The sequence below is a fragment of the Mus caroli genome, chromosome 6 (assembly GCF_900094665.2).
Source record: "Mus caroli chromosome 6, CAROLI_EIJ_v1.1, whole genome shotgun sequence".
NCBI lineage: Eukaryota > Metazoa > Chordata > Mammalia > Rodentia > Muridae > Mus > Mus caroli.
In genome coordinates this window covers 133,661,858-133,675,960 of record NC_034575.1, presented here as the reverse complement: position 1 = coordinate 133,675,960, position 14,103 = coordinate 133,661,858, and the positions used below count along the sequence as shown (strand labels likewise).

The 14,103-nt window shown below is 44.7% G+C and overlaps 1 long non-coding RNA gene across 1 annotated transcript in view; it reads right to left on the bottom strand.

The window, feature by feature from the left end:
• Positions 1-9,201: 9,201 nt before the first annotated feature.
• Positions 9,202-14,103, bottom strand: part of LOC110295569 — a 23,325-nt gene continuing 18,423 nt past the window's right edge. Inside the window, exons 3-5 of the long non-coding RNA XR_002378101.1 lie at positions 11,934-12,160; positions 11,347-11,582; positions 9,202-9,352 (exon numbers count right to left, since the gene is read on the bottom strand). This is a non-coding gene — a long non-coding RNA (uncharacterized LOC110295569). The remainder of the gene's footprint in view (positions 9,353-11,346; positions 11,583-11,933; positions 12,161-14,103) is intronic.

Sequence of the window (14,103 nt, the reverse complement as noted above, 5' to 3'; positions counted from 1 at the left end):
ACAATATTGCTGCACTGCATTACAATAGTGAACGGAGTGTTAGTGAGTGTATATAGCCAGGAGAATGGAAAGCACAGTCTAAAAGCACCGTTTGTATTCCTGGTTACAGCATCATTATTCATGACAGCCGAGGTAAAGAACACTTAACCCGCTTGACAGTTGCATGTGCACACAGTGCAAAATTATTCAATTTTTAAAGGAAGGAAATTGTACAATATGTTAGAACAGAGGTGGACCTGGAAGGCATTGTGCTAGGGGAAATAAGTCAGTCACAGAAAGGTGAACACTGTTGATTCTGCTTATTTGAGACTCTTTGAGTAGGCCAGAGATCAAAGGACAGAAAGTATAAAGCCAGGAGAGTCAGAAGCAGGCCTGTGGGGTGTGGGGAGGTGGGAAGCTAGGGGGCTGTTTTTGATGCACAGTGTCAGTGTTACAAGATGAACGTAACTGTGGGAATGGTTGACATCATACAATGAGTGCATGCTTTGTCGCCAAAATGTACTCTAAAATGTTCAAGATGGTAAATCTTACATTAAATATATTATACCACAATAAAAATGCGTAATAAAGCACTCAGACAGCAACTTCAGTTCCCTGCACTGTCTCCCCTCCTTGTGAAATTAGTTCTCTGTTCACACACTGCCTCTGCTTCCAGCTGCATCCAGAACACACCTTTCTCTGTACTAGGGCATTCATCTGCTCTTACCTTATAAGCCCTCAGATACTCTCCCAGGGAAATCTCTCTTCTAAACGTCTCCTCCTCCAGCATAAACTTCTTGCTTTTTAAAGATTTGTTTTATTTTAAAATTATAGTGTGTGTGTGTGTGTGTGCGCATGTGTGAGCATGAATGTGCATGCACTTGTATGCGCGTGCACAAATGCAATGTCTACAAAGGCCAGAAGAGGGGACCAGATTCCTTAGACATGATGGAGTAGAAGGTTGGGCACCATCTTACATGGGTGCTGGGAAGCAATCTTGGGTTTTTTGCAAGAGGAGTAAGTATTCCTAACTGTGGAGCCCTCTGTCTAGCCCATACTTCTCTATTAGAAAGCTTAATAATTATGTAAATTCAGCATGATAGGAATCGAACTTCAATGACTTACCTCAGTGACCTTGCTAGTTTGGAAATGTCTCCATCTTAATATATTGTGTCTAGATGCTCAGGCTAAGAAGGAATAAGAATCCTTTATCTCTCTTTACTGTTCACCATGAAGGTCTCCCGTCCTGCCATTAAATTTCTACCATTAAATGCATACCAGGTCGCCAACACACACCCCAGTGTCTGTAAACTATATATCCCATACCTTCAGTCAGGTTAGCCTTCCCTCTTTTGTCTTGCCTACAATTTGTTCTCCATAAAGCAGTCTGTATTTCCAGATGCACCCCACCCTTCTCTCATTTGGAGCAACACATGTGTTCTCAAGTTCCTTGTGATCTGGTTCTGTATCTCCCCAGAGTCTTACCCAGGGCCACTCTCTACCTAGCTTGCCAGCTCTGGCTGTACCTGCTTCCCACCTCTTTCTGTGGTTTCTTAAGCCCATGGCCACCTTTACTCTTGCTACTTCTCTGCACAGGGTGATTTTCCAGCAATCAGCACAAGTCAGTTCTTTCTTGTCTTCGGCTCTCAGCTTAATTGTTGTGTGGTCTGTGAGGCAGTCGACAGCTACCATTTCATTTTGGTCCTCTGTATAGGACTTAAGGCTAATGTATTTCGTGTTTATCATCAGGAGTGACTGAACGCTATATAATCCTTCCTGATCATCTACTGCTCATGGTAACTGGTGCCCATAACTAACATATTCTGTGGCTTGTATATGTTTGGCAGAAGGAAAGATAAACTAATGGGCTTGGGGCTACATAACTGAGGGCATTGGGTAATATCTCTCCAACTTCCATCTTTGTTCCTGATACACTACATCTGGCTCTCTATCCTATCACATAGCCTCCCTTTGGCTCTGAGTCTCCTTATCCAGGATGCTCCAGCTGCATTCTCTGTCTGTATGTGGGGTAGGGGGCACGAGTGTGTACCCAGTGTGGAGGTCAGAAGTGAACACTTCTGGAGCCGTCCACCTTGGCTTTTCTTTATTTTGGGGGCACAGTTTTTCCACTGTGACCTGGGTTTTACTAATTAGGATAGGCTGTTGAGCCTCAGGGATCTGCCTGTCTCTGCGTCTCCAGTTCGTAGATTAAAAGCACACACCACCACACCTGGCCTTTTATGTGGACTCTGGGGATAGAGCTCAGGTCTTCATGCCTGCACAGCAAGCCATCTCCCCAGCTCCTGAGTTTGCTGCCTTCTAGTGACAGCCCCCTGCCTTCTTTCTCTCCCTGATGGAATCCATCCTAGACCGTCATCTTTCCTCTTGTAATTCTACTGGTGATATTGCTCCCCTGCACCGGATCTCCATATAGTTTCCACAGCTTGCAGAATAATGTTCATAGTCCTTAGCCTGAAGCACAGTGACTCTGAAATCTGTCTCTAGATTAAAAAAAAAAAAAAGAGCCAAATGTCTCCGCTCCAGCAGGAACACTCTTCATCCAGCCATTTCTCCCTGTCCTCTGTAACCCAAGCAATTCTTAAAGACCATAGCTGAAGACTCAGCGCCTAATGTCTCCCAAGTGGTACTCTCTGTTCCCCAGCCTGAGAACACCTGAGCAGGGCTCCACAGTGAATGTCACAGCAGGCAACTGAGTTGAAGCTAAGCACACTTCAGAATGATTTTGAGAGTTCCATAAATACAAGCGTCTTCCAGAATCAGCCTGGAGTGTTTATCAAGGCTCCCGGATCACTTCCTCAGCAGAAAGACTTTGGGGGACTTTGATGTGCGGCCTAGCATGTCTGCTCCGTCCTTACTGGCTCTCCTGGTTTCTAACACTTTAAAAGTTGTTTTTTATTTTGTACACGTGAGTATTTTGGATATATATATATATATACATATATATATATATATATATATATATATATAGAGAGAGAGAGAGAGATGACTAAGATGCCTGTAGAAACCAGAAGAACATTGGATCGCAGAGAGCTGGAGTAACACCCAGGGTTCTCAGAAATGAACCCAGGTCTGCTGCAAGAGCATTGGGTGCTGTTAACCACTGAGTAATTTTCTAGCCTCAATTTGTTCTTTTTTTTTTTCATTTTTAATTTTTTTGAGATTATAGTATAATTATAACATTTCTCTCTCCTTCCTATAACACCCCAGCATACTCTTTCAAATTCATAACCTTTGTCCATTAATTGTAGTTGTAACGTGTATATGCACCTATATTCCTAATAACAACCTGCCCAGTCTGTACGACGTAACTTGTATGCATGTTTTCAAGGCTGACCACATGGTATTGGCTGACCAGTTGGTACGCTCTTCCCTGGAAAGGTTATCCCTCCAGTTCTCAGCAGTCCTCACTTCCTAAAGTTCTTGCCTTTTGATTCATGGTTAGTCTGGTCCATTGATTCTCTAACTAAAATACTCGTCACTAAGATGAGAATGAGAGGCTCAGTTCCTACATCACTTTCTATGCTGTGCTGATGAAGTGTCTGACAAAAGCCACTTCCTGAAGGAGGGGCTTATTTTGACTCACAGTTCAAAGAACCAATCAGCCGATTGGTCAGGGAAGGCACTGCAGCTGGAACATCCACGCATCCGGTACACCTGTACCTGGGTGCCTGGTCCTTTTTTGTCCCTAGTTGGGAAGCCAGGAAGAGAGAGATTCTGATGTTCACATCATTCTCCTTTATTCCCAAACTGTAGCCAAAACTCTGAATCGGCCTACCCTCCATGGAGTGTGCTTCCATGGTAATTCTAAATCCCACAAAGTAGACAGTCAAGGTTAACCATCACAGAGGTTTTAAAAATACATACCGATTCTGGTGAAACTGAGCCAGAGAACCATCACTGGGAAATAAGCAACCGGGGTTTACAAACCTACAATCCACGGGCAAGTTATGAAACAGACTTCGCTTTCTGAAAGGAAGATCTGAGGATTTAACCTTTTAAAAAAAAATACTATTATCATTGAAAGACTCACTTCGGTTGGAGTAGGGTGGAGGCAGGCAGTAGAGATAGGTAGAGGACCAAAGTAAGTAAACAATAGCTAGTGATCAATAGTCCGTGAGCTATGGTGCTAAAAGGGTGGACCCACTCCTCCCACTTCAGTCTTCAGGAAAAAGATCCGCTACCTGCTTCCACTTTCCACTTGAAGGATCAGAAGCCTAGAAAGAAAGAAAGCCACTGCATTGGCCGAGATCATAAAGTGAACTTGAGATCGTATCCCAGAGTCTCTGGTTTCAGGAGCAAACTTCCCATACCACTCACAGGAGCAGCAGCCCCGACGTAGACCCTCTGCACGGCCCGTGGCACCATGCCAAGTATCTTTCACATATTATCTCAATTTTTATAGGACTCTTATGAGACAGGGACTGCCATGATTCATCTCCAGTTTACACGTGGTGACACTGAAGCACGGGCAGCCGAAGTGACTCTGCCAAGATCACAAAGCACCCTGCCAGGAACAGAAAACCAGAACACACTCTGCTACTCGGAGTTCTGGCTTCAGCTGTTCTTCCCCCAGGGAACAGGAGGCTATGCGTTCGTGTTTGATGATTCCCAAGAAAACAGTTGACAACTTCTTGGCATTATCAATTTATTATTTAAGAAGAAGGAGGGGGGGAGAACTTGAAGCCCGTTTGCAGTGGGAGACCCCAGAAGAAAACCTATTAAGCAAGAGTGTAGTTGAAATTGAGAGGGGTTGCATCTCCTACACCCCTTCACGGAGACATTGCCCTAACAGAGATTTCCTAACTCCTCTTCCTACAAGGAGCTGCTGGGCTGCACCTGATTTGCTTCAGGGGACACTGGGCCCTTTCCAAGGCCCACCCTGTGTTTCTCTAAGTACAGAGTCCTTGGATGAAAGCACGGCTACTCGTCGACCTCATCAGGGTCCCTCACTTCCCACACCCTCCTGTCCATTAATATGAGCCAGATTGAAAGTCCCATCATAAAACAGCTCAGATGAATGAAGGTTTAATTTAAAAATGTCCCTCCTCTGTCCACAGGAGCCTCTTTCCCATCCATCTGTCAAATGTACCCACTGCTACGTTTTCAATGGATGCTAATGAGAGACTGTGCCATTCTTCCCAGGTGTCACAATGCCCCTATTATAGCTTTGGGGCAGAGATAGGCATAAATGGTGAGGACCGCAGATACCTGGGCCAAGTTGAAAAGTTGGTTTTCATTTGTAGAGGCAACGGGGAGCCATTGTGGATTCAAAGCAGAAGACTGCCATAGGACCTACTTAGGAAATCAATCTGGCAATGATGTATAGAATGACTTGGAACTGAGAGAGGAACAGTTGGTTGGTATATGGTGCTGTGAAGCCAAGGGCTTGGGAGGGCTGGCACGGAGCATGTGGCTTCATCAGCACACCCCATTCTCACTGCTGAAAGGCTGGTCAAGGAGCACATCTGAGCGATGATAGATTTGCATTAGGGGAGAGCACTTAAAAGACATGTCTACCCAAATTAAGAAAAAGCTTCCCTACATCTGTCATGCCCAAGCACGTGGTCTTCCTTCTTGGTGCACTAAATCTTCTGATTTAGATGTGAAAATCTTGGACAAGCAACTCCATTTCATAGGAATGGCCGGGCTGTCTTACCTCTTTGGCTGGCATGGAGCACTGGATCTGGGCAGAATCCTTTTTTACAGTAGAATCCTTTAACCACTGCCCCTCCTCTGTCCCCACCCCACCCCCACTGCCTGAACTGTCCTTGCTCATTTTGCCCATGGTACCATAGCACATAGCAGAAGTAACATGTCTGTTACTTTTCTGTTGCTGTGATAAGACACCATGACCAGGGCAACTTGTAGAAGGAATTGTTTGACGCCTTATAGCCTTGGTGGTGGTGGTGGGCAGGGGGTGGTGGTGGGGTGGGGTGGGTGGGGAATAGAGTCTGTGATTGAGGAGAGAGCAGATGACAGACACATGGAGCAGCAGCTGAGAGGTCACACTCAGAAACCCCAGCAGGAGGCAGAGAGCAAACTGGGAATCAATGGCACTGGAAACCTTCGTCCTGGCCCCAGGGACACATCTCTTTCAACAAGAGTAAGTACTCACACTTCCCAGTCAGTCCTTTCCAAACAGTTGTACCAACTGTAGACATAGCATTCAGTCAAATGAGCCTGCATACCCTTTGGCCTTATCGCTTGGTCTTCCTTATTCCCTAAGGTCCCCCTACATCAACCTAAGAACTCACTAGGGTAACATTGGGCTATGTGCCTGGCACCATGACAGTCTTGGGGGTGAATACATGGAAGTCTTATCCTTGTGAAAGCAACTTTTCTGGTCTCTTGGTTGTGTCTTGGAATGAGCTCCAAAGTACCTCCTCGCTCCTGCCTGAGGAAAATGCTCATCTTACAACAAAAGGGACATGGGCCCTGGAATGTGTGAATCTGGGCTCCTGGACTTCCCCCATTCTTCCTGGCCAAGCCAGGATGGGAAGGATTCAGATCTTCGCAGATGGTCTGTATTCAAAGCTGATGTCAAGTGTAGGGAATGGCATGGGGGGGGGGGCGTAGTTGAGAAAACCCTGAGATTTTGGTGATTCAGAAACAAATTGCTAAATCACAATCTAGACTGGAACCTCTATCCTGCCATTACCTCAGGAAGAGCAAGTGAGCTTTGGAAACATTCCCTCAGCCAACTCAGTGAGCCTCTCTTCATCTTCACGGTTCCCTTGTATTCCCTTTTTGTTTACTTGCTATATGATCTTGGTTTTCTCTCAGTCTTAAATTCCTGGCATCCACCAACACCAATATCCTTTTGGAGAGTTCCCTAACTCAGCAAAGGATAAAGCCATCAGCTGTGACTCACCAGGGCTCCGAGGCAACCCCCTGCAGTATGTTTTGTGGCTGTGGTTTTCTAGGTTGGAGGCCCATTGGAATCGCTTACTGAGCTTGTTAGCTGATTGGTTGATTCCAGCCTGGGATCTTCTGGTGTAGAATGTCTGGATGGCTCCCTTTATGTCAGATCCAAGATGATTTCCAACACAGTGGCTATCATCATCGAGAACCAGGTGTCACTTATAGAGGCCCAACCTCCCATGCAGCAATGAACTAAGCAAACCCCATTGATGTATGTCTCCAGAATGCTTGGTTGTCTTCCCACCAGCACCACTCTAGTTCTTTCCCTCCCACCTCTACTGTTCCTGTCCTGTTCACTGCTAGTAAAATCATCTGTCTGAAATGCAAGGCAGACCAGACCCCCTTTGCTCTTAACTAAAACCCAGCAATGGCTCCAACACTATCAGTGAACCAGACTTAGATACTTTAGCATACTAGGCAATGCCCACTTCAACATGAAGAGGCAAGAGCTCACTCTCTACCCCTCTACTCTCCTTTCTCAACATTTCTTATGACAATGAGGAGCCAGCACACCCACCACACACCTGTAATTTCTTCTCTTGAATGTTGTCATTTTCTTTTATTTTTTCCATTGGTTAAAAATACAGTGTGGCATTTCATGATGACATTTTCATACATAGCTCTTGTTGATCCTCTTTCCAAACCCCACCCCTGTCCTGTCCCTCAACCCAACCCCTGCTGGACCCCTTCCTCTCCCTGAGTGACCCCTTCTGCTTTCATGTAAAGTGAGTTCTACTATACACTTCCTCAGTCTACCCCTGTCTCCAGCATCCTCAGCCATCAGGGAAACAAATTGTACTGGAGAGTTCATCTCTCCCCAGTCAGACAGGATGCCATCAAGAAAAGAAGTGACAGGTGCTGGTAAGCATGTAGAGAAATAGGAGCCATTATACACTGCTTTGAGGGTTATAAACTGGCACAGCTTCTGTGGACAATGGTGTAAAATAGATCTGTCGTATGAACCAGAAATCTCTTGGTATATGACAAAAGGTCTCTTAAGTCCTACCTTGGAGATACTTATATACCTATTTTTATCCCTGCACTACTTCACAGTTTTGGTCATGTTTTCTCTCTCCATATATCTTTTAGAATTTTAGTAATTAAAAAAAAAACCACTCTTTCTTTTATTTATTTATTTTTTTTTACAATGCTAAGAAACAAACCCAAAGCTTTGAACACACTAACCAAGAGTTCAATCATGCATCACCAGGAACTCCCCTTTGAAGTCTCCATGGTGATAGGAGCCTCACGGTGCTTTCCCCAGGTCCGTCCACTCCCACAGCTCAGCATCACTTGTGAGCACATAGTATTGAAATTGTCTGCTTCATGACTTCACGCAGCAGGTCGTCTCTGGATTTCCACTCGAGTACCTGCCTCAGTGAACACTTGCTGAAGTGCATCTCCTCCCTGGAAGCCCTTCTCTCTTCACTCTTGCTGCCCCCACACTCACAGCCCTCTTGACTTCCATAGGGGAAAAAAAAATCAAAGCTTTCCAAAGAGCCCATTGTGACAGAGATGTAACCAGTCAAGTGACATCTCTCAGTCACTGTAGGAACCTGGTTTCATTTTCTTATGCATCCTTGATAAAGCAGGGGTTCTACTTTGCACAGGAGCAATCTTTCTTCTCCAGGAGCTTGGGGAAATGGTCGACTGATGCTGTGATATCTTAGGTGGGGGACACTTGGTATCAAAGAGGCTGAAAGAGATTAAGATGGCACAGCTCCAGACCAGAGCCCAAATCAAATGTTATCGCCTTTGCTATGTTCCTGAGTCACTCTGGCTGCAGGAATCTTAGTGCCACAGAATTTTATATTTCTACTATTTCAAATAAACTCTGGCTAGTGTGCCCTCGTTCATGAGCTTCTGACCTCAGAGAAATTGAGTAGAGAAATCAGGTCCAATCCTTAATGACAAAGTGGTTTTTTTTATTCCTGCTTTAAGGCTCCAGTTCTTTCATGTTTTAGCTTTCAGGGTGGGAAATTGTACCCTCAGAGAAAGAGGCTCATGGCTCCTTAGTTGCATGCAAGGTATTAATAGATGATTTTTTTTCCTGGTGAAAGGCTAATGGGAGAAATTGCTAAGATTGATTGGAAGCAACTGTGATATCTGAAATTAAAGTTTTTAAATAGGAGAAGAATAGTTGTTTGAGAATTAAACAGCCACCAATGATTCATGGAGTTATTTTATGTCCCTAATATACACTGTGCCTATTCTCCTATAGGCATATGCAAATGTGCAAAGTTCACATATTAAATAATAAATGGGGAGAAGGGGCACTTTAGGTATACAAAATATTATTGTCTTCATTATTGTTCCAGCAAACTCAAGTAGTCTTTACTGGAATTTCATTATTTGTTTGAAGAAGTGTGCTGAGCTTGGCAGTTTTCCACCATCATTACGAACTTCTCCATGTCTGGCAGCAGGGACGTAGCTGGGAGAAGGAGGAGTAAGACAGACAACCGGTTAGGAAAGAATTCTGTTTATTTTCAGAATCCCTTGGGCTACATGTTGAGTCTTTTGGCCATTAACTGCTTGAGTCACCTCCCCTGTGCCTCCTGGTTCTGAAAGGTGGCTGCTGTTTTCTCCAAGGAGTTGTGAGGTGTTGGGAGGATGACAAGATGTTGGAGCTGTTGCCAGCAGGCGCCGCCTTGATCTGAACACATTGGGTATCATGGTCCTCCGGTTCCCTGTTCTCACAGTTTACCAAGAAGTGACTGAGTGCCTGCTGGTCTTGAGATGTTGATAGAGCCTCAACTAAAATGTGACAGAAGGGGCTCCTTCCTAACCACAACAAAGCCTTTCCCTCGCTCTTGCCAAGATAGGATAGTTAACCAACAGAGAGAAAGGAAGATGGATTATTCGTAACCACTGCTATTTGAGACCCTGTAGAGTTACCTTTAGTTTAAATTTGCTTTTGATTCTGGTGCTTTCGGGACACCAAGCAAGTGCTCTGAGTTGAGCTACACTTGCAGCACTTTCCTTTCTTCATGTCAAACCTGGGGTCCAGGTCCTCTTCTTTGTCTATGGTCATTCCACTTTCAAGTTCTAAGTGTGCCAATAGGAAAGACAACATCTCCAGGCCAGCGTTTGGTACATCTGGTTTAGAACACAGGTCAGGGAGCCTGAACCAGCAGCAGCCAGCACACTCCTAGGGGTGTCTGATGCTGAGGTATGACCCTGAGGCCAACTCAGAGAGGACAACTAAAACATTTGGCCTGACCTAGTTGGAATTTGGCAGATGCAACTATTCCAAAGACAACAAAGGGATATTAAAAAATAATGACTCCAATTAGAAAGTTTTACTTTGTTAATTCAAATTTTTATTAACTTCATTAGCTTTAAAGTTTATTTAGTCTTTCCTCTGATATTAATGCTATTGACTTTTCTGTGCAGTAAGACACCTGAGCCTCATTATAGCAGAGACATGTTTGTCTGCAGGCTATCTTGCTTTGACCATGCCTTACATAGGGTTTCTACTGCTGTGAAGAAATATCATAACCAAAAGCAATGTGAGGAGGAAAGGATTTACATCAGCTTAAGCTCTCAGGTCCCATGCTACGACTGAGGGAGTCAGGGCAGAAGCAAGAACCAAATCAGAGGCCATAGCAGAATGCTGCTTACCGGCTTCTCCTACATGCACTTTCTATATAACTCAAGACCACCAGTCTAGGGGTATCACTGGCCTCCAAGGACAGGCCCACCCACGTCATTAATAAGTATACCTTACACACTTGTCTATAGGCAAATCTTGTGGGGCAATTATCTCAATTTTGATTGCCTCTTCCCAAATGACTCCTTAATATCAACTGGACAAAAATAAATTAATTAGAAAAGACCCCAAAGTATATATTAATGTTATATTCGTGGGAGAAGGAGAAGAGAATGCATGGTTGGATGACCGTTAACTAAAAGATACACAGCCTTCCAGAACTTGGAGACATTGGAGAAACAAATTTGTCCAATGTGTTCACTTGGCTCAATTTAGGGTCAATTAAGAGATGGGCCAGCCACACTTCTGGGTGTACCCATGGTGGGATTCTAGGAGAATTAATGAAGAGGGAGGGACCATGCTGCATGCTGACAGTATCATTCCCAGCATAAGCTGGGGCCCCAGATGGGATAGATATGGGAGAAAGAAAGACCCAGGTAAGCACCACCATGACTCCTCTCTCTGCTTCTTGATTGGTCACTATGTCAGTAACTGCTCTCTCGGCTGTGGCAATATGCCTGAAAAAAAAGTGACTTAAGGAATGAAGGGCCTGCTTTTGGGTTACAGTCTGAGAAGGTGTGCAGGCCACCAAGTCAGAAGAATAAGCGTGTGAGACATCTGTTCACAAGTTGTCCACAATCAGGAACAGTGAGCAGACAGGATAGATGTGGAACCAGGATATAGAACATCAAGCCCGACTAGGGCTAGTCACCCACCTCCTCTAATGAGGCTCCATCTCCTCAAAGATTCCACAGCCTTCCAATTCAGCACCACCAGCTGTGGGCCAAGTGTGGGCAGGACATTTCACACTCAAACCACGGCAGCCCGGAAGGGGACAGCTTTACTTCAGCACACGCGCTGTTACAAACTCAGCCCTCCGAAACAGTCAGCGACGTCCCCTGCTTTAGGCTGTTTTCTTGAGCATTTATCACAGCAAGAAGAAACAACCCACCTAGGACAAGGAGGAATTTGATTGTTTATGGTTACTACTGCCCACAATTCCCCTTCTGTCCGTTCCGAGTCCTAAAACATAACATACGTCAACAATGATCATGATAGCTATAATTTACGGAGCACTCATACCGGGCTACTCATCTTAGATGCATTAATCTTACTAAAATTACACAGTAATCCCGAGGAAGTACACTGTAGTTCTGCTTTGCTTGAAAAAAATTTCTAAGAAACAGAACAGCTGAGTAACTTGCTCCAGACTGCATACTTCATAGGAGAATAAGAAATGCCTGTCTCCAGGTAGTCTGACCAAATAGAAATGAACACTGTCTGCCTAGCCCTGTGCAGTTACCTGCTGTGGCTCTCGGGGGTGAAATGCAGAAATCTGGATCCTTCCAGTATGAACAAGCAGGGAACCTGGCTAGGTCTCCAGCCTTGGGCTCAACCTTCTACTCACGGCTGACAACATGTAGAAAATATTCCATTTAGGCGTGGCATCCTCCAAGGCTTCTAGAGAGTCCTCTGTGCTGGTATCCACACATTTATGGAATTGCTCCCTTTTTATACCAGAGTTGATCTCTGCAATGAAAAACAAATGGCAGAAGTGTTGTTACTGCTCAGGTAGATTGTAAAGGACTATGGCTTTTACCTGGATGGCTCTCATATACATACAAACACACACACACACACACACACAAGTGTGTGTTTGTGTATATATATGTATATGTTTATGATACATATATATACTGTAAATATACATACACACAGACAGACGGACAGGCAGACAGACAGACACACATACATATAAGTGTGTGTTTGTGTATATGTATGTATATGTATATGTATATATAGCTTTATGATACATATGTATATACTGTAAATATACATACACACAGACAGACAGACACACACACACAGACAGACAGACACACACACACTCAATTATGAGGTCTGTGGCAAGCCAGATGCCACGGCATGAGGACACTGGGGCAGGCTGGTCACCATCATGATGAGGAACAGAAACCTGCAGTTACCAGCTGCTGAGGGACTGAAGCAGACCCAACAGGCAGAACCAGCCTGGAAGCAGATTCTATAGCCCAAGTCCAGCTGTGAAGTGATTGCAGCCTGGCACTAGCTAACCACTCCTAGCTAGATTCCTAACTCCCAGGGCCAGTAGGAGATCATCAATAATGATTTAAGGTGCTGACTTTCTGGGATCGCTAGTTATTTGGTATTGCATGGGTAATATCAAGGTGAGGAGAGATGGCATTCGTTGTCAGCACCTCAGCAATCTCCTAGGTGACTCTAGATCCAGCCAAGCGGACAGTTAGAATTCATCACTGTCAGGATGCAGTGAGCTTTTTTCCAGCCCAGCTACTTCCTGCATGCCCTGCTCAGCCCAGAGGCTCCTAGCAGAAAGTGTTTTTGTTGGTATTTTATAACCGTGACAAACTACCCCAGAAAGCATCTTAATAGAGGAAAGGTTTACTGTGTCTCATGGTTCGGGGCATTTCGAGCCATGGTCAGCTCTCACCATTACTATGGGCCTGAGGTAAGGCAGAGAGAGCTTCATGGTGCCAGGAGTGTGCGACTGGGAACGTTACCCACTTGGTGGCACATGGGAAGCAGGAAGGCCAAAAAGGGTCTAGGTGTGAGATGTGCTTTAATGTCACGATGTCTAATGTCACGATGCCATTACACTTTGCTCCTTGCTCCTTCCCATTGTCTTCCTCATCTTTCCCCACGTTTTATTCCTCTTCTTGCTCTTAAATACCCTTTTCTGTTTTCTTGTCCTGTGTGTGTGTGTGTGTGTGTGTGTGTGTGATGTGTGTTCTCGTCTGTGTGTGTTCATGCATGTGTGTGTGTATCTGTATATGTGTGTGAGAGAGACAACACATGTATTATGTGTAGGTGTGCAATTATGTGCATATAGAAATCAGAGGAGAGCTTTCATGAACCAGTTCTTATGCTACCTTGCTTTGAGGCAGGCTATTATCTCCTGATCCTCCTGCTACTTCATTTTTACTCTAGGATCGCTGACCTGGTGGCCCTGGGAGATTCTCCTATCTCTAACATCCTTCTGGCCACAGGAGCACTGAGATGACAACTGCACCCACCTTTCTGTGTGGGTTCCAGGGATCCAAACTCAGATGGCCTGGCTCACGTAGCGATCACTTTTACCCCCCGAGCCATCTCATTGGGCCAATTTCATTTTTTTTTTACAGCTGAATAAAATCTGTTTTCTTTATTCATGCCTCTCTTGATAGGCATCTGGGTGGGCTTCATTTTCTAGCTATTGTGTATTCTGCATAATAAATGTTAATGGGCAAATTTCTCTGTGGTCTCTGACTGAGACTTCTTGGCTATTTACCCAGTAATGGCAAAAGTTCTATTTTTAGTCTCTCTCTCTCTCTCTCTCTCTCTCTCCCCCTTCTTTTCTTTCTTTCTTTCTTTCTTTCTTTCTTTCTTTCTTTCTTTCTTTCTTTCTTTCTTTCTTTCTTTCTTCCTTCCTTCCTTCCTTC